At 36.3% G+C, this 20,133-nt stretch overlaps 1 protein-coding gene across 5 annotated transcripts in view; it reads right to left on the bottom strand.

Annotated features, from left to right (window-relative positions):
• CSGALNACT2 (chondroitin sulfate N-acetylgalactosaminyltransferase 2) overlaps window positions 1-20,091 on the bottom strand; it is a 55,257-nt gene extending 35,166 nt beyond the window's left edge. For all 5 annotated transcript variants that reach the window (XR_003796983.1, XR_003796984.1, XR_003796985.1 and 2 more), the window contains exon 1: window positions 19,969-20,091. The gene's annotated coding sequence lies outside the window, so the exon portion shown is untranslated. The remainder of the gene's footprint in view (window positions 1-19,968) is intronic.
• Between the last annotated feature and the right edge of the window lie 42 nt (window positions 20,092-20,133).

Here is a 20,133-nt window from a genome sequence, read left to right as displayed (position 1 = left end):
AGGAAAAGCAATTTCAACAGGTCACAGACATCTGGAAAACACATTAAGAAACAGTTTTACATCCAAAGTCCTCCAGTAGATTATTTGAGCATTAGATCACATAATTCTTTCCAGTGTATTACACAGCAACAGATTTCCTACAACTCTGGAAAGTTTGGAGTCTATATAAAGAAAAACAGGAACATATTTATCTATAGGGAAACAAAATCCAAGAACCGTTTATAAATTTACAAAATTACATGCTATCCCTCATACCACAACCAGCTATGTGAGCTCTTCCATGTTTCTTTCTAAACTAAGGATCCTTAATTCTAGAAATAGAGAAGGTTAAACCTAGGAGACAGGAAGCAGGGAAGGCCTCCACTGCAGAGAGAACTTCTATTCTAATGAAGGGTTTGTCAAGAAGAATATGTGATACTACAGCCTGCTTTTAACAGAATTGGTTTCTACCAGTGCAGCAGAACCTATGGAAGAAGGTCACTAGAGAACATCAGCCCTCGTCAGTTTCTTGGTGATTAGGAAAGCCTGGATGCCTTCTGTGAAAAATGCTGCAATGTGTGTTTTTTGTGGCACATATTTATACAAAATGTAGGATAGATTCAAACTTCTTTTGGCTAGTGGATCACAAACAGTGGACTTAACTACCCTTAGCCATTTATTACTTTAATTAACCAAAAGATAACCAAGTATCCTTAAAATTTTAATTCACAAGTTTTACTATGATAGCATCTGTTTTACTGCTTATAAATCTTATTTATTTCAAGTGATATAGGAAAAAATAGGAAAAAAATATTGGTACCGTATCAAGAAAACTAAGTAAAAAACAAAGCCAGTATTAGTTCTAGGACTTTAACATGTCTCAGAACTGTAATTCTTAGCATAAGAAACCACTTAAATTTCATTGTTTAAAAGTTAAAACTCAGAGGTATCTCTTAACTATAAGTTATTACTAGCCCGTTTATAGGGAAAAGAAAGATTAAAACTAAAAATGTGGGAACATAATCTTGAATAAGTTAATAAAGTTATATATATTTAACTATACTATATTCGAACTTGATAACAGAACTAACAGCATATAAGCTAAGTATGTCAACCTTATATTAATATGGTACCTCATGTTTTTTTTCTTTATATAGACAATGTATTTTAAACTGTGAGATATCACTCATTAATGGGTCACTACCAAAGGTTTACTTTTCAGTGAAATAGAACAGGAAATACTGGTGCATATCACATATAGTAGTAAATTTTGTGTTGCAAATACACACACACACATATGCATGAGCTAGCCACATAAAATGTATTTATAAGTGGGTTGTGATCCAAAAATCTTGAAAAATACTGATTTATAAGGTATTTTTATACATTTCCCATGTCATCCTTTCAGAATAGTGTTGCTAGTATCTTCTTTTGTATAGGAAAAATAGGTTCAGAAATGAAAAGATTTAAATAAGGTTATATAACTATTAAGTGGCAACATTAAAGCCAAGGTCTTCTTTCTCCCTCCTTTAAGCAAAATACAGGTCTGAGATATCTTACATGCTTATCTTACAGCTGAATATCTTACGGTTAAATATTATCCACTGAAATGAAAGAAAAGTTGCTGTAATTACTTTAAAGATTTTTTTGATGTGGACCATTTTTAAACTCTTTATTGAATTTGTTACAATATTGCTTCTGTTTTATGTTTTTTGGCCATGAGGCATGTGGGATCTTAGCTTCCTGACCAGGGATCAAACCCGCACCCCCTGCACTGGAAGGTGAAGTTTTAACCACTGGACCTCCAGGGAAGTCCCTGTAAATATTTTAGAATATAAACGTTAGTTGCACAGCTCTGTGGTTGTTAAACATAAAAGATTCCAATTAAAGTCATATTTGCCTTTATGTTCCCTGAAGGGAACTCTTTAACAACATCCTAAAAAACTAGATTATGACAACTCTAAATATGTTAAGAATAGTATTAGAGAACACACCCATTTTCTGCCTGTTACACCTTGACTGCCAGCATTCTATGTAGTCTGTCTGTATGATAAACCAGGTTCATTCACAACCCAGAGTTAATCCCAAGCAACCTTCCAAGCACCAACAGCAGATAGTTAAGTGTTCTGAGGAGAGAATGGGATACTGTGGAAATCGGAAACTGAGCTGTCAAAGACATGTAAAACAAAATCAAAGAGCTCAGAGCAGAAAAGAACGTTAGGAGCCACCAATTCTTACACTCTAAAACAGACTAAAGAGACTTCCTCTTATAGCCAAGATCAAGTAACATGGACCAGATTTACTCTCACACTGGAAACAACTAAAAACAAACAAAATCAATTAAAAAAAAAAACCCAATATATGAAACAATGATTTTCAAGATACTGAACATTAGGTAATAAAGTACACTGATCCTTGGAGGAACAAAAAACAAGTGATTGCACAGCTTTCTGCCGTAGTTTCCAAGCCATAGCACAGGGAGTCCCTTCCTAAGTAGAGCCCAGGTAACTCCCTGAGTTGATGAGGTGGAGCTGACAGTCTGAGGAGACCAAGGCAGCTAGGTTCAAAGGATATAGTACCAGAGGAGAGAGCTGGACAGGGAGAGAACTCCAGAGATCTCAAGAGGACACCCTTTGGGTGTGCAGCAGAGCACTAATAAGGGCAGGCATATGAAGAAACTAACTGAGCCTAAGGACAGAAGCACACAAAAGATTAGAAGACACAGAACTCAGCATTCAAACAGGGCCAAGAATAGTGACTGTTCCCACCAGACAAACTGGAAAACCTCAAAATTCATGGGGCATTGGGTAGAGTGCTCAAAAAGGTCTTGCCTCAGTAGTGGGAAATAATTAGCTCTAGACTAAATACGGGCCTGATCCTGCCAACAAACCTTAAAAGGAAGGCCTGAAAGGATCAAATTGTTTCCATATAACTGTACAACAAGCCTCACAAATATTTATAGGAATATAAAAATATCCAGCATCCAGTAAAATAAAATTCAAAACGTTTGCCCTCCAAACAAAAATGATCAGGCATACAAAGAAAAAGAAAAACACAACCCATAATGAAAAAATTAATGATTGAAACTGACCTAGAAATGACAGAGATGCTGGAATTCACAGAAAAGGACATTAAAAGTTATTATAACTGTATTTAAAAAGATAATCATGTTCAAAAAAATAGGGAGACACACAGACGACATTAAAAAAAGATCCAAATTGAACTAAGGAGATGAAAACATCAATTTCTGAGATGAAAAATATACTGAATGGGATTTACAGCAGATATTTCAGAACAAAATATTAATGAATTGAACACATAGCAACAGAAATTATTCAAAATGTAGAAGGAAAAAATAATGAAAAGCATGAATAGAGCACCTGGTAAGCTGCGTGACAACTTCAAGCAGCCTAATATATACGTAATTAGCGTCTCCAAACAAGGGGGAGGGGGCTAGGGGAAATATTTAAAGAAATAAGGCTGAAAATTTTCCAAATTTGATGAACTATCAACACACAGATCCAAGAAGCTCAACGAATACCAAATACAAAAGCCACAAAGAAAACTAAAGCAAAGCTCATGATAATCAAACTGCACAAATCCTACGATAAACAGAAAATCTTAAAAGTGGCCAAAGGAAAAAAACACATCATACAAAACAAAAAACAAAGAGAATGGAGCAATGTCTTTAAAGAACTGAAAGGAAAAATACATCTACCTAGAATTCTACATTCAGAAAAAGTATTCAAGAACAAAGACAAAAAACTTTTTTTTAGATATTAAAAAGCTAAAAGAATTCATCACCATCAGACCTTCACTACAAGTCCTTTAGGCAGAAGGAAAATGTTAGCAGATGGAAATATGGATCTACACAAAGCAATGAAGAAACCAGAAATGTTAACTACATGGATAATTACAAGATGTCTTTCTTTTTATTTGGCGACACTGCGCAGCTTGTGGGATGTTAGTTCCCAGACCAGGATTGAACCTGGGCCATGGCAGTGAAAGTGCTGAATCCTAACCACTGGACCGCCAGGGAATTCCCCAAGATTTCTGTTATTATTTAAATTGCTTTCAAATATAACTGAATGAAATGGACAAATTCCTAGAAAGACACAAACTACTGTAACTGACTCAAGGAGAAATGGTAAATATGAATAGACTTATAATGAGACTCAATTAGTAATCAAAAACTACCCACAAAGAAAAGTCCAGAATCAGACGGTTTTACCAGTGAATTCAACCAAGAATTAATAAGAATACCAATGCTTCACAAACTCTTCAAAAAACAGAGGGAATACCTCCCAACTCATTCTATAAGGCCAGTATTGCTGTGCTACTAAAACCAGATAAAGATATCAAAAGAAAACTACAGACCAATATTTCTTATGAATATAGACACAAAAATCCTCAACAAAATGTTAGCACACTAAATCTATCAAGACAAAACACCATGACCAAGTGTGATTTATCCCAAAAATGCAAGGTGAATTTACCATCTGAAAATCAATTAATGCAATACACCACATCAATAGAATAAAGGACAAAACCCATATGATTGTATCAATAGACACAGAAAAAACATTTCACAAAATCCAGCACCACTTCCTGATAAAACCACCCAACACACGAGGAATAGAAGGCAACTTCCTCAACCTGATAAAGGGCATATATAAAAAACCCACAGCTAACTTCATATTTAATGGTGAAAGACTGCATGCTTTCCCCCTAAGATCAGGAATAAGAAAAGGATGTCTGCTCTCATCACTTCTATTAAACATTGTATTGAAGGATGCTCTAATCAGGGCAATTAGGCAAGAAAACAAAATAAAAGACATCTGAATTGAAAAAAAAGAGGACTATCTCTATTTGCAGATGATGTGATCTTGCATAAAGAAAATCCTAAGAAATTAGGAACTCAGGATACAAGATCAATACACAAAAATCAACTGCATTTCTATATACCAGCAATGAATAATCTGAAAATAAAATTATGAGAACAATTTATTTACACCAAAAAGAATAAAAGTGCTTAGGAATAATTTTAACAAAAGAAGTACAAAGATCGGGGCTTCCCTGGTGGCACAGTGGTTGAGAGTCCGCCTGCCGATGCAGGTGACACAGGTTCGTGCCCCGGTCCGCGAAGATCCCACATGCCGCAGAGCGGCTGGGCCCGTGAGCCATGGCCGCTGAGCCTGCGTGTCCAAGCCTGCACTCTGCAATGGGAGAGGCCACAATAGTGAGAGGCCTGTGTACCGCAAAAAAAATAAATAAAATAAAAATAAAAAGGAGGTAATGAAAATACTGAAGAAATTAAGAAAGGGTATCAACAGAAATGAAGATTACCGTAAAAAGGAACTAGAAACTATAAGGAAGAGCCAAGAAAAATTGGAAAATTCATTTGCTGAGATGAAAGTTGAGCTAAAGGCAACAAATAGCAGAATAAATAATGCAGAAGAAAGAATATGTGATCTGGAAGATAGAATAATGGAAATAACCCAATCAAAACAACAGACAGGGGCTTCCCTGGTGGCGCAGTGGTGGAGAGTCCGCCTGCCGATGCAGGGGACACGGGTTCGTGCCCCGGTCCGGGAAGATCCCACGTGCCGTGGAGCGGCTGGGCCAGTGAGCTATGGCCGCTGAGCCTGTGTTCCACGACGGGAGAGGCCACAGCAGTGAGAGGCCCGCGTTACCGCAAAAAAAAAAAAAAAAAAAAAAAAAAGGCAGACAGAAAGCCAAATGAAAAAAAAAAACATGAAAGTAATATAAGAGACCTGTGGAATAATATAAAGTGTGCCAATCTACACACAGTAGGGATTCCAGAAGGAGAACAAAGAAAAAAGGGAATTGAAAATGTATTTGAAGAAATTATGGCTGAAAACTTCCCAAACCTAAAGAAGGAAACAGATAGATACAGGAAGCACAGAGGGTCCCAAACAAGGTGAACCCGAACAGACCTACACCAAGACATATTATAATAAAAATGGCAAAAGTTAAAGATAAAAAGAGGATTCTAAAGGCAGCAAGAGAAAAACAGAGTTAATTACAAGGGAACCCCCATAAGGCTATCAGCTAATTTCTCTAAAGAAACGGTGCAGCCAGAAGGGAGTGGCAAAATACATTCAAAGTCTTGAAAGAGAAAAATCTGCAACCTAGAATACTCTACCCAGCAAGGTCATCATTTAGAATAGAGTAGAAATAAAGAATTTCTCAAATAAGCAAAAACTAAAAGAATACAGCCATACTAAACCTATCCTAAAAGAAATATTGAAAGGTCTTCTCTAAACAGAAAAGAAGTAGGAAGATATAGGAAGGAGGAAATCATAACTGGAAAGTAAATCACTTAAATTAGCCGGTATACAGAGCAAAAAGAAAAAAAAAAAGAAAAAACCGATTTGTGAAAGCGATGATAAACACAAGGAACAGCAAAAGGATAAACGTGAAGATGTAAAAAAGGACATCAAAATCATAAAATGTGGGGAAAAGAGTAAGAAAATGTAGATTCTTTTCTTTAGAATGTGTTAGAACCTATATGACTATCAATCTAAAGCAAGAGAACCTATATGACTCAATCTAAAGCAAGCAGATATAGGAAGGGGTTAACATACTTGAAAAACAGGCAACCACAAATCAAAAACATACAACAGATTCACAAAAACCAAAAAGAACACAAGCATAAAATAAAAGGAAATCATCAAACCACAAAAAGAAAAAGGAACAAAGAAAAAACAGAATCAACTGGAAAACAAGGTTTAAAATGGCAATAAATATATATGTATCAATAATTACCTTAAATGTCAATGGACTGAATGCTCAATCAAAAGACAGAGTGGCAAACTGGGTAAAAAAACAAGAGCCTACAACATGCTGCTGTCTACAAGAGACCCACCTTAGGGAAAAGGACACACAGACTGAAAGTGAGGAGATGGAAAAAGATATTTCATGCAAACAGAAATGACAAGAAAGCGACAGTTGCAATACTCGTATCAGACAAAATACTTCAAAACAAAGGCCGTAAAGAAAGATAAAGAAGGAAACTATATAATGATAAAAGGATCAATACAAGAAGATGATTTTACGCTGGTCAACATATATGCACCTAATATAAGAGCATCCAAATACATAAAACAAACACTAACAGACATAAAGGGAGAAACTGATGGGAATACAATAATATTAGGAGACTTTAACACCTCACTCACATCAATGGACAGATCTTCTAAACAGAAAATCAGTAAGGCAACACAGATCCTAAATGATACAACAGAACAGTTAGACTTAATTGATATTTTCAGGACATTATATCTGAAAAAAAAACAGAACACATTTTTTCCAAGTGCACATGGAACATTCTCTAGGACTGACCACATACTAGGGCACAAAACTAACCTCAACGAATTTAAGAGTACAGAAATTATTTCAAGCATCCTCTCTGACCACAACAGCATGAAACTAGAAATCAACCACAGGAAAAGAAATGAGGAAAAAATGATTACATGGAGACTAAGCAACATGCTACTAAAAAACCAATGGGTCAACAAGGAAATCAGAAAGGAGATTAAAAAATACCTTGAGAATACCATAAAAAATACCACACAAAATCTATGGGATGCAGGAAAAGCAGTTCTTAGAGGGAAGTTGACAGTGATACAGGCCTTCCTCAAAAAACAAGAAAAATCTCAAGTAAACAACCTAACCTACCACCTAAAAGAATTAGAAAAAGAAGAACAAGTGAAAGCTGAAATCAGCAGAAGGAAGGAAATAATAAACATCAGGGAGGAAATAAATAAAATAGAGATTTAAAAAAACAAGAAAATATCACTAAAACCAAGAGCTGGTTCTTTGAAAGGATAAACAAAATTGACAAACCTCTGGCCAGGACCACCAAGAAGAAAAGAGGGAGAACCCAAGTAAACAAAATAAGAAATGAAAAAGGAGAAATCTCAACCAACACCACAGAAATATAAAAAGCCATAAGAAAATACTATGAACAAGTATATGCCAACAAATTTGACAGCCTACAAGAAACGGACAACTTTCTAGAAACATATAGCCCATCAAAACTGAATCAAGAAGAAATAGATAATTTGAACACTCCAATCACTAGCAGTGAAATAGAATCTGTAATAGTAATTAAAAAAAAAACTCCCTACAAACAAAACTCCAGGAACAGACAGCTTCACAGGTGAATTCCACCAAACATACAAAGAACATATATCGATCCTTCTCAAACTCTTCCACAAGACTGAAGAGGAGGGAACACTCCCAAAGACATTCTATGAAGCCACCATCACCCTGATATCAAAACCAGACAAAGATACCACCAAAAAAGAAAGTTACAAGCCAATATCTTTGATAAATATAGATGCAAAAATTCTCAACAAAATATTAGCAAACTGAATCCAACAACACATAAAAAAGATCATACACCACCACCAAGTGGGATTCATCCCAAGTTCACAAGAATGGGTCAACACACGCAAATCAATCAATGTAATACACCACATTACAAAAGAAAAGTCAAAAACCACACAATCATCTCAACAGATGCAGAAAAAGCATTTGACAAAATTCAACATCCATTCACAATAAATCTCTTACCAAAGCGGGTACAGAGGGAACATATCTCCACATAATAAAAGCCGTTTATGACAAACGCACAACCAATATAATACTCAATGTTGAAATGCCGAAAGTCTTCCCACTAAAATCTGGAACAAGACAAGGATGCCCACTCTCACCACTTCTATTCAACATAATATTGGAAGGCCTAGCCACAGCAATCAGACAAGAAAAGGAAATACAGTAAGTCCACCACATACGAATGAGTTCCATTACGAGAGCATGCTCGTAAGTCCAACTTGTTCATAAGTCCAACAAAGTTAGCCTAGGTACCCAACTAATACAATCATCTATATAGTACTGTACTGTAATAGGTTTATAATACTTTTCACACAAATAATACATAACAAACAAACACAAAAAATAAAACATTTTTAATCTTACAGTACAGTACCTGGAAAAGTACAGTAGTACAACAGCGGGCATATAGGGGTTGGTTATCGAGTGAACAGGCAAGAAGAGTTACTGACTGGAGGAGGGAGAGGAGGTGGGAGATGGTAGAGTTGAAGGATCATCAGCAATAGGAGATGGAGGGCAAGCTGCAATTTCACTCATGCCTGACGCTGGTGGCAGAGGTTCTGGTTCCTTGCTGGATTCAATTCTATCTAACCTTTTGAAAATATGATCCAGTGGTATCTGGGTAGTAGCTCTTTTTTTCTTGTCATAGAAGACACGGTAGCACTGGATTGTATTCTGAATGGCTGCTGCAACCTTTGTGTACTGTTCTACGTCTAGGTCCTCTGCCTCTAAAACTAACAGTTAGTTCTCGTCAAACAGAACTAACTTACGTGATTAGACATGTGAACGCACATTCAAATCTTTGGAAGCTCGCAACTTGAAGGTTCGTATCTAGGGGACTTACTTACTGTAAACGGTATCCAAATTGGAAGGGAAGAGGTAAAATTGTCACTATATGCAGATAACATGATACTATACATAGAAAGCCCTAAGGACTCCACACAAAAAACTACTATATCTAATAAATGAATTCAGCAAAGTACCAGGATACAAGATTAACATTCAGAAATTGGTTGCATTTTTTTACACTAACAATGAGATAACAGAAAGGGAATGTAAAAAAAAAAAAAAAAAAACTTTTAAAATCACACCAAAAAAAATAAAATACCTAGGAATAAACCTGACCAAGGAGGTGAAAGACTTAAACTCTGAGAAGTATAAAACATTAATAAAGGAAATTAAAGATGATTCAAAGAAATGGAAAAACTTCCCATGCTCAAAAATTTATACAGAATCATAAAAGAAAATTTCCCATGCTCAAAAATTTATATGGAACCATAAAAGACCCAGAATTGCCAAAGCAATCCTGAGGAAGAAAACAAAGCAGGAGGCATAACTCTCCCAGACTTCAGACAATACTACAAAGCTACAATAATCAAAACAGTGTGGTATTCGTACAAAAACACAACATATGGAGCAATGGAACAGAAAAGAGAGTCCAGAAATAAATCCACACACCTACAGTCAATTAATCTTCAACAAAGGTGGCAAGAACATAAAATGGGAAAAAGTCTCTTCAGCAAGTGGTACTAGGAAAGTTGGACAGCTGCATGTAAACCAATGAAGTTAAAACACACCCTCATACCATGCACAAAAATAAACTCAAAATGGCTTATTAAAGGCTTAAACATAAGACATGACACCATAAAACTCCTAGAAGAGAGCATGGGCAAAACATTCTGACATAAATCGTACCAATGTTTTCTTAAGTCAGTCTCCCAAGGCAATAGAAATAAAAACAAAAACAAACAAACAGGACCTAATTAAACTTACAAGTTTTTGCACAGCAGAGGAAACCATAAAACAAACAAAACAAAAAAGACAACCTACAGAGGACTGGGAGAAAATATTTGCAAATGATGCGACTGACAAGGGCTTAACCTCCAAAATATACAAACAGCTCATACAACTCAACAACAAAAAAACAAACAACCCAATTGAAAAATGGGCAGAAGACCTTAGCAGACATTTCTCCAAAGGAGATATACAGATGGCCAGCAGGCACATGAAAAGACGCTCAACATCGCTAATTATTAGAGAAACGCAAATCAAAACTACAATGAGGTACCACCTCACACCAGTCAGAATGGCCATCGTTAAAAAGTCTACAAATAACAAATGTTGGAGAGGGTGTGGAGAAAAGGGAACTCTTCTACACTGTTGGTGGGAATGTAAGTTGGTGCAGCCACTGTGGAAAACAGTATGGAGGTTCCTCAGAAAACTAAAAACAGAATTACCATATGACCTAGCAATCGCACTCCTGGGCATACAGCCAGATAAAACTACAATTCAAAAAGATACATGCACCCCTATGTTCATAGCAGCACTATTCACAATAGCCAAGACATGGAAACAACCTCAATGTCCATCGACAGATGAATGGATAAAGTAGATGTGGTACATATATACAATGGAATACTACTACTCAGCCATAAAATAGAATGAAATAATGTCACTTGCAGCAACATGAATGCAACTAGAGATTATCATACTAAGCGAAGTCAGAAAGAGACAAATACCATATGATATCACTTATATGTGGAATCTAAAACACGGCACAACTGAACCTATCTACAAAACAGAAAGAGACTCACAGACATAGAGAACAGACTTGTGGTTGCCACGGGAGAGGGGGGAGGGAGAGGGATGAACTGATAGTTTGAGGTTAGTAGATGCAAACTATTACATGTAGAATGGATAAACAACAAGGTCCTATTGAATAGCACAGGGAACTATATCCAATCTCCTGGGATAAACCATAATGGAAAAGAATATAAAAAAAGAATGTATATGTTTGTATAACTGAGTCACTTTACTGTACAGCAGAAATTAGCACAACATTGTAAATCCACTATACTTCAACTAAAAAAAAAAGAAGTACAAGACTTGTATTCTGAAAACTACAATACACTGTTAAAAGAAATTAAAGATTTAAATAAGTGGAAAGGTACCGATGCTCACTGACTGGAAGACTTGATATTATTAAGATGGCAATACTCTCAAAATTGATTTACAGATTCAACACAATCCTCTTCAGATTCCCAGCTTTACAGAAATGGACAAGCTTATCCTAAACTCATGGAAATTCAAGGAACCCAGAACAGCCAAAACAGTACTAAGAAGAACAAAATTGGAGGACTCAACTTTCCCATTTCGAAACTTACTTCAAAGCTACAGTAATCAAGATAGCATGGAGCTAGCATAAGACTAGACATATGGATCAATGGGATAGAATTTAGGATCCAGAAATAAACCTTCACAGTAAGTCAAGTGATTTTCAACAAGGGTGGCAAGGTAACTTAATGGGAAAAGAAGAGTCTTTTCAATAAACGGTGCTAGGATACCTGGATACTCACAAGCAAAGAATGAAACTGAATCTCTACCTCACCCTATAGTCAAAAGTTAACTCAAAATGGGTCAAAGATCTAAATGTAAGAGTTAAAACTATAAAGCTATACACTTATAAACAAAACATAAATGTAAATCTTTGTGACCTTGGATTAGGCAATGGTTTCTTAGATCTATGACACCAAAATACCAAAGACCAAATATATAAATTAGATTTCATTAAAATTAAAAACTTTTGTGCTGTAAAGGGTATCATCAAGAAAGTGAAAAGGATGGGAGAAAATATTTGTAAACCATATATCTACTAGGAAATATAACAGAATATATAAATATATATATATATAGAATATATAAGATGCATCTAGAATATGACGCATCTACAACATATAAAGAACTCTTACAACTCAATATTAAAAAATAACCCAATGAACAAAAGGTATGAATAGACATTTTTCTAAAGATTAAGCTGATAAGCATGTGAAAATATGGTCAACATCATAAACCAATAGGGAAATGCAAATGAAAACTACAATGAGATACCGCTTCATATGCACTACGATATAATTTAAAATGAATTATGGGGAGAAGGGCATAATAGGGGAAGGGGGTTAAGAGGTACAAACTACTAGGTTTAAAGTAAATAAGATACAAGGATGTAATGCACAGCACAGGGAACATAGTTAATATTTTATAACTTTAAATGTAGTATAACCTATAAAAATATTGAATCATTATGTCGTACACCTGAAACTAATACTTTAAGTCAACTGTACTTCAATTAAAAAAATCACAAAATGAATCATAGATCTAAATGAAAGCCTTAAAATATAAAACTAGAAGCATAAAAGAAAATCTCTGTGACCTTGAATTAGGCAAAGATTTCTTTGATATGACACTAACAGCATAACTGATAAACTGGACTTCATCAAAATTTGTGCTCTTTGAAGAACACTATAAAGGGAATGAAAAAACAAGTGACAGGCCAGGAGAAAATATGGGCAAAGCATATATATGATAAAAGACTTGTATTCAGAATCTATTTTTAAAAGTATCAAAATGCAATAACAAAACAAACACAATCAAAAATTGGCAAAAGATTTGAAGAAACACTTCAAATAAGCACATGAAAAAAAAATACTCAACACTGTTAGCCATCAGGGAAATGCAAATTCAAACCAAAATGAGACACCACAATGGCTAATCTTAGACGGGCTAAAATTAAAAAGATTGATATGTTGGTGACAATGTGGAGGAACTAGAACTTTAATACACTGCTGGTGGTAATGTGAGATGGTTTCACAGTTTCTTAACAAGTTAAATATAAGCCTATCGCTTGATTGAGCCATTCCATTCCTAGATATTTAACCAAGAGAAATGAAAGCATATGTCCATACAAAGACTTGTACATAAATGTTCATAACAGCTTTATATGAAACAGCCAAAAACTAGAAATAACTCAAATGTCCATTAACAAGTGAATGGATAAACAAACTAATACAGCCATACAATGGAACACAGCTCATCAATAAAAAGGAATAAACTACTGATACATGTTTCAATATGGGTGAATCTCAATAATAGAAGCCCAACAAGAAAGGAGTACAATGAAAGAGTATGATTCCATTTATATAAATTCTAGAAAACGTAAGGTAATTTGTAGTGACAGAAAGCAGAGGAGTCAGTGGTTGCCTGGGATGGGGCGAGGGTAGGGAAGGTCGTACCAGGAAGGAATTATAAAAGGGCACAAAGAAACTTTTGGGAGTGATGGATTTGTCCATCATTTTGATTGTGGTGATGATTTCAGGTATATACGGTATGTTCAAATTATCAAATTTTATACTTTAAACATGTGTAGTTTATTGTAAGTCAATTATACCTCAGTGAAGCTGTTTAGTAGTGCCAAAGAGGCATTTGTAAGTAAACTCCATTTTGTTCATTAAGACAAATATGAAGATTTGTTGACTAAAAATCTGGATTTAAAAAAACAAAACAAAGCATACACCAGGCCCCGGCCCCCACAAAAGTAGTACTCAGATTACTCTGAAAGTCTTGTTACATCTTTTCTATTTGCCTTGTGCTTCTGAGAAAACAAGAGAGTATTAAAGATAGTTCATTCTACAGTAATGATCCCTAAATAATATGACCTTTAACCAGTTTCTACTCAAACATTTGATTCTATAATTTTATGAAACTACCAATAAACATTTCATGATCACTTCCAGGATGCTTACACTGCAATGTGCCAAACTAACTTCTGCAATAAGAGTAGCCTACTGCTTTCTGCAAAATACAAGCAACCCATTTGAATCTGAATTTATTTATTTTCAACGTTCTAGTCTGTATAATCTTCCTAAATTTTCTGAACAATTTCTAAAGTTTTCAAATACTAAATGTATAATTTTGAGTTCATTTTTTAAACAACAAAAAGTCACAAAAATTATTAGGAAAACAAAACCTCTGTCAGCAGACTAGACTAAAACATTATGAAGTACAAACACATGTAAGGGAGGGAATTAGAACTTTTTACTTCTTGAGCAACTGATGAGTATTACAATGATACATGGATTCTTTAAGGTCATTGAATAAATACTTTGTAAATATTTAGAAATACTGATCACCAAAAGGCAGCGTGCATTCAACAAATATTTGAGTACCTACTACTGTATGTCAGGCACTGCAATGAATGGAATATTCCCCCACCCTCACCGGCAAATTCATATGTTGAAATCCTAACCCCCAATATGGCAGTATTAGGAGTAGGGCCTTTGGGAGATAATTAGTTCATGAGGGTGGAGCCCTTCTGAATGGGATTAGTGTCCTTATGAGAGAGACCCCAGAGAATTAAGTAGCCCTCTTTCTGCCTTGTGAAGATACAAGAAGTTGGCAGTCTACAACCTGGAAGAGGATCCTCACCAGAACCCAACTATGCTGGCACCCTGATCTCAGACTTGAGAAATATATTTGTTGTTTATAAGCCACTCAGTCTATGGTACTTTGTTATAACTGCCCAAACTAAGACAGCCACTGTGTTGGGTGCCAAGAACAAGTAACATCAGATGCATCGTTTTGACAAGTGTTTCCAGGGAAAATTAAATTTATGGTACGTGGATTTCGGCAAAACAAATGAGAGTAATACCCATATCTTTATAAATAAAGCAGAAAATTGTGCCAAAGGCAGCCTGTGGCACAGTAAAAACAGAGTCAAGTGTCATAGCTACTTAATAGCTACGTAATCTTGAGCATAATACTTAACTTTTCTGGGCTTCGTCTGTAAAAAGAAATCACTTGCTTGGATGGCCAAGGTTCTTTCCCAGATGTTACAATTCTTTTGATGAATGATAAACTAAAAATACACACGCACACACACATACAAACACACATTCTTATTTTTTGGAGGACAAATCTGATTTAAATGCACATGCCCTTTAGTGCAACAATTTGCAATTCCACTTTTAAGATTCTAAACTACAGAAATATTCATACTAGTATATAAAGTCACATGCATAAGATGTTTACTAGTGTTATATGTAACAGCTAAATAAAAATAAAAGCAACTTTATCCATCAGTAGGGGAAAGGTTCAGTAAACTGCAGACATTTATACAATAGAACTATCTAAAAGGAATGAGGTAGATCCAGATGTGCTGACATAGATAATATCTATACAATGGTGTTAACAAATTACAAATAATTCTTTCAGTTTTTGTCTGTATAATAGTCTTGGGAGCCAGATAGCCTAAGTGCACATATCTGCTCGATCACTTTCTAACTCATCAACACAGACAAGTTCCTTAATCTCTATAGGTTTCAGTTTTCTCACCCATTAAGTGGGTACAGTTATAGCACCTACCTTGGAGTATTATTGTAACAATTAATTAAGTAAAACATGACAAGCATTAAGTGTTCAATAAGTTTTAGGTATTATTTCCCATTACTCAAAGTTTTGTTTTGTTGTTGTTAATGGTTAAACCTATCAAGCTTTTCCTGTATTACTTCTCAATTTTGGCCTGAGAAGCTTTTCCTGTATTCTCAATTTTGGCTTGAGAATTTTGGCTATATATTCCTCCTGGAATTCCTACTATAAAATGTATTTCCTCAAACAGATAGTCAATTCTTACCACTTATTAAACAATCCATGCTCTTGACACTAAGCTGAAATGCCACTTTAATCATAGGCAAAATTCCTATATATATGGAAGTCTATTTCTGGCCTCTAAATCTGGGGTTAGCAAACATTTTAGGTAAAGGGTCAAGTAGCAAATATCACAACCAATTAACTCTGCCTTGTAGCACAAAATGCGTAAATGAATGGCACAGGTGTGTTCCAATGGACACTGAAATTTGAACTTCATATAATTTTCATGTTACAAACTATTATTCTTTTTTTCCCAAGCACTTAAAAATATAAAAGCCACTCTCAGGTCACAGATCATACTAAAACAAGTGGTCACCCAGATTTGGCAATCCATGCTCTAAACCCTTACAATTTTTACACTCCTAAAAATTTTTTATATTTATAAAATTCCACAAAATAAATACACGTGATAAAAAGGTTAAACACGATATAAGGGCATAGAGTGACACCTCTCCCTTCTATCCCAGAGGCCCAGTTCCCCTCTCCAGTTTTTCTGTATCCTTTTATTTATTTATTTTATTATTATTATTATTATTTGGCTGTGTTGGATCTTCGTTGCTGTGGCGGGCTTTCTCTAGTTGCGGTGAGTGGGGGCTACTCTTTGTTGCGGTGCACAGGCTTCTCATTGCGGTGGCTTCTCTTGTTGCGGAGCACAGGCTCTAGGCACACGGGCTTCAGTAGTTTTGGCATGTGGGCTCATTAGTTGTGGCTCCCGGGCTCTAGAGCTTAGGCTCAGTAGTTGTGGCGCATGGGCTTAGTTGCTCCACGGCATGTGGGATCTTCCTGGACCAGGGATTGAAGTCACATCTCCTGCATTGGCAGGCGGATTCTTAACCACTGCGCCACCAGGGAAGTCCCTTGTGTATCCTTTTAAATCTACTGACACTATTAACATCTCAGCAGACATAGTCTTATATGTATACACATGACTTTCCACATGTTAATTCATCTATAGAATAAATCCCTGTAAATGGAACTGCTGGGACAAATTTCCTTAAAGCATTCATTCCAATATGTAACTGGTCAGTATCTATAGCATAGATACTCAGGATAAGCCTTCCAACATGCCTTTATCTATTTATTACCCACCTTCCCAATCAACTTTAAAATCACGTTAAATATTTCTTCCAGATTACAGACTTGAAAACTATACCTACTCTGGTTTATGAATCCTTCCTTTGCATTGCATTACGTTTCTTAGCTATAGTTATCAATGCCTTGGAATAAAGAAATTTTACTGTTTTCTTTGATCACTGTTTCTTGAATTCCACATCCACATCTATTTTTCTTGGATTAATTTTTCATTTGATATAGTACATCCTGAGGTATTCCTAGTGGTTCTGGGTGAAAATGACTTAATTTTGCCCCCACTTTGAATGACAGTTCGGTTAGGGATAAGATTTTGAATTCGAAATATGTCCAATGGAAAAAAAAATGTACAGCGAGCACTTTTAAAACTCTGCTCCACTGTCATCCAGCATTCCATGTCTCAGATTAGAAGTCTAATCAGGCTGCCCAAGATTCTGCCTGGATACTCCTACCTTCATGATCTGTTATCTCTGTGGTTATTTCTCCTCTTCTAATTTCTATTCCCTCCTGGAATTCCTATTAGATGTACACTGGCCTTCTCCTGGATCCATTTTCCACGTTAGCTGTTTTTCCCTACTTTCTATGTTTTAATATTCAAGAACTGATTGCGTGTTTTCAGGGCAGCCTGTATATGTTCAGTAGGCATGATACCCTCCGAAATCTAAGCATATTAACATTTATCTTAAAGTTTTTTTCTTTTTCTTACATGAACTACATTGCTTCAGGTCCAGTCCTTGTATCTGTTCAGTCTGGGCCATCTCTTACATGCTACTGATTTCCCACAAATGTTTAGTGATTTTTGTTGTCTGTTCCCATTATAAATCTATCAGTATCTCAGTACAGGTGGAAATCACTGTACTCCTATAGTAAATTCACATTTGTAACTAACCTTATAATTCAATTTTACATTTATCCTAGGACTTTGTGCAGTATGACAACAACAATGTAAGTTTTTTGACTTGCAATCCTATGATTTTTCAATCTGTTTTTAGGCACATCCTTTTGGTGTTTCATTTCCCCTAGCAACCACTAACTTGAGTAACACAGTTCTTATCTAAGTGTTATACAGCAAGCTTCAGGGACAGAACATCACCAGCTCTAACTAACAGACTTGTCTAACAGACAGTTTAAACAAATGATGACAGTCTGGTAGAAGACTGTCATAGGTGTGCAATCCAAGGAGTAAATAATAATAATATGGTAATGAATCACTTAAGTCTTGAAAACATAATAGTTATGCTTTTTACTAATCTTTAATGTTATAGAAGTTAAAATAACAAATTGTATTTTTTAAAAAGGAAGACTCCATGATGGTTAAAACGTAATTTTCCACCTACCTTATGATTTAGCCATTCCACAGATGACAGAAATGCACAGATGTTCACCAAGACATTTGTAAGAATGTTCATAGCATTCTTCAAAATACATAATATACAAAAACTGGAAACATAAATATCCACCAACAGAGGAGTGCCATATAATGATGCAATGGATTACCACACAGCAATAAAAAAGAACTACTGATACATGAAACATTATGGAAGAATCTCATAATCAATATGCTGAGTATAGTGTAGGATTCCATTAATATCAAGCCCCAAATAGACAAAACTAATAGATGATGACAGAATACTGATGGGGGGTGGGCAGGGGTATAACTGACTTGGAAGAAGCAGGGGGAAACTCCTGGAATGATGGAAATGCTCTACAGGTATAATATGAAAGCTGGTGGTTGCACAATAAAGACAAAAATTCACTGAGGTGCACAACTAAGATTTATGCGCTTGATGACTTCATAGATATTTTATATCTCAATCAAAAAGTTAAGAAAGAAAAAAATGTAATTTCCAAACTGAGAGAACTAAAACTGTGTTTACTTATGTCAAAATTCTCTGAGCCATAAATAGTGGATATCCAAATCCTTTTTACATTAAGTAATAAGACAACTTTAGACAAATGATATCAGAATAATAATACAAAATGAACGTTAACATCCTCAGTCATAAAATACTACTTGGATTCCTACTTCCACGTTCGAAGTCCTGTTTTAATACATTAACTCCAGCAAAAATCAAGGCCCAGCTCCTGAGAACCTTCAATGATAGTTAAATGTCCAGACATCGCATATAAATCTCAAAAGTAGTCTGACGGATAAAAGCTTCAGGTTTATAATCAAATTTTCATTCTGCCAATAACATCATAAATAAAAGCTTCACTATGGCGTTTACAAATTATTCCTCGGCAAGTTGCTCAGGAATAGTGTAATTTTCAAGAAGTCTAAAAATGCAAGAGGCTTCCCGTCCCGTGGTCTCCTCGGCGCCACTAATTCCTACACAAATATGCATCTTTTAAAGGTGCCTAGCGTCTGGCAGGCATAGAAAAGCTGCCGTCAGAGAATACTAATTTAACGCAATAAAGCGGTAACAGCTGACTGCAAAGTTTACCCACTGAGGGGAGCAGAGATGGCGGTGAGTTGGTTTAAAAAAAAAAAAAAGTGATAAAAATAAAACACACGCAAACCAACGGTCTCCGGCAGCACAGTTCTGAAAAGCCAAGTCAAACGGCTCCGAAAAACCGCGGCTTTTCCTGACACCGGAGCAGACTCCGGAGGGCTTGCGGCGAACCCACGGGGACACGGCCCCCAGGAGAGCTCGTCCGTGAGGTGACCCGACAGCGACGGGAACCCACAGTCCGGGGCCCGCGCCCCAGAGCCCGCACGGGCGGGGCCCTAGCCCTGGGAGCCGCGGGCAGGCGAGGCCGGATGGCCCGGGTACTCACCGACTTCACCCGCCTGCGCACGGCGGCCGCCGCCCCGCCGCCACCTCCCCAGCCTCGGGCACACCTGGGCGGCGCCCGACTCGCTGGAGACGCCACCAACACCCCGCCCACCCTCCGGGCGCGCCGCCGCGCCGACAACCTCCACTTCCGGCGCGCGTGAGGAAA

Source organism: Monodon monoceros, unplaced genomic scaffold (assembly GCF_005190385.1).
Source record: "Monodon monoceros isolate NGI ecotype Baffin Bay Population unplaced genomic scaffold, NGI_Narwhal_1 Super_Scaffold_4, whole genome shotgun sequence".
Classification (NCBI taxonomy): domain Eukaryota; kingdom Metazoa; phylum Chordata; class Mammalia; order Artiodactyla; family Monodontidae; genus Monodon; species Monodon monoceros.
The sequence above is the reverse complement of the archived record's forward strand: the minus strand, read 5'-3'. Positions and strand labels throughout refer to the sequence as shown.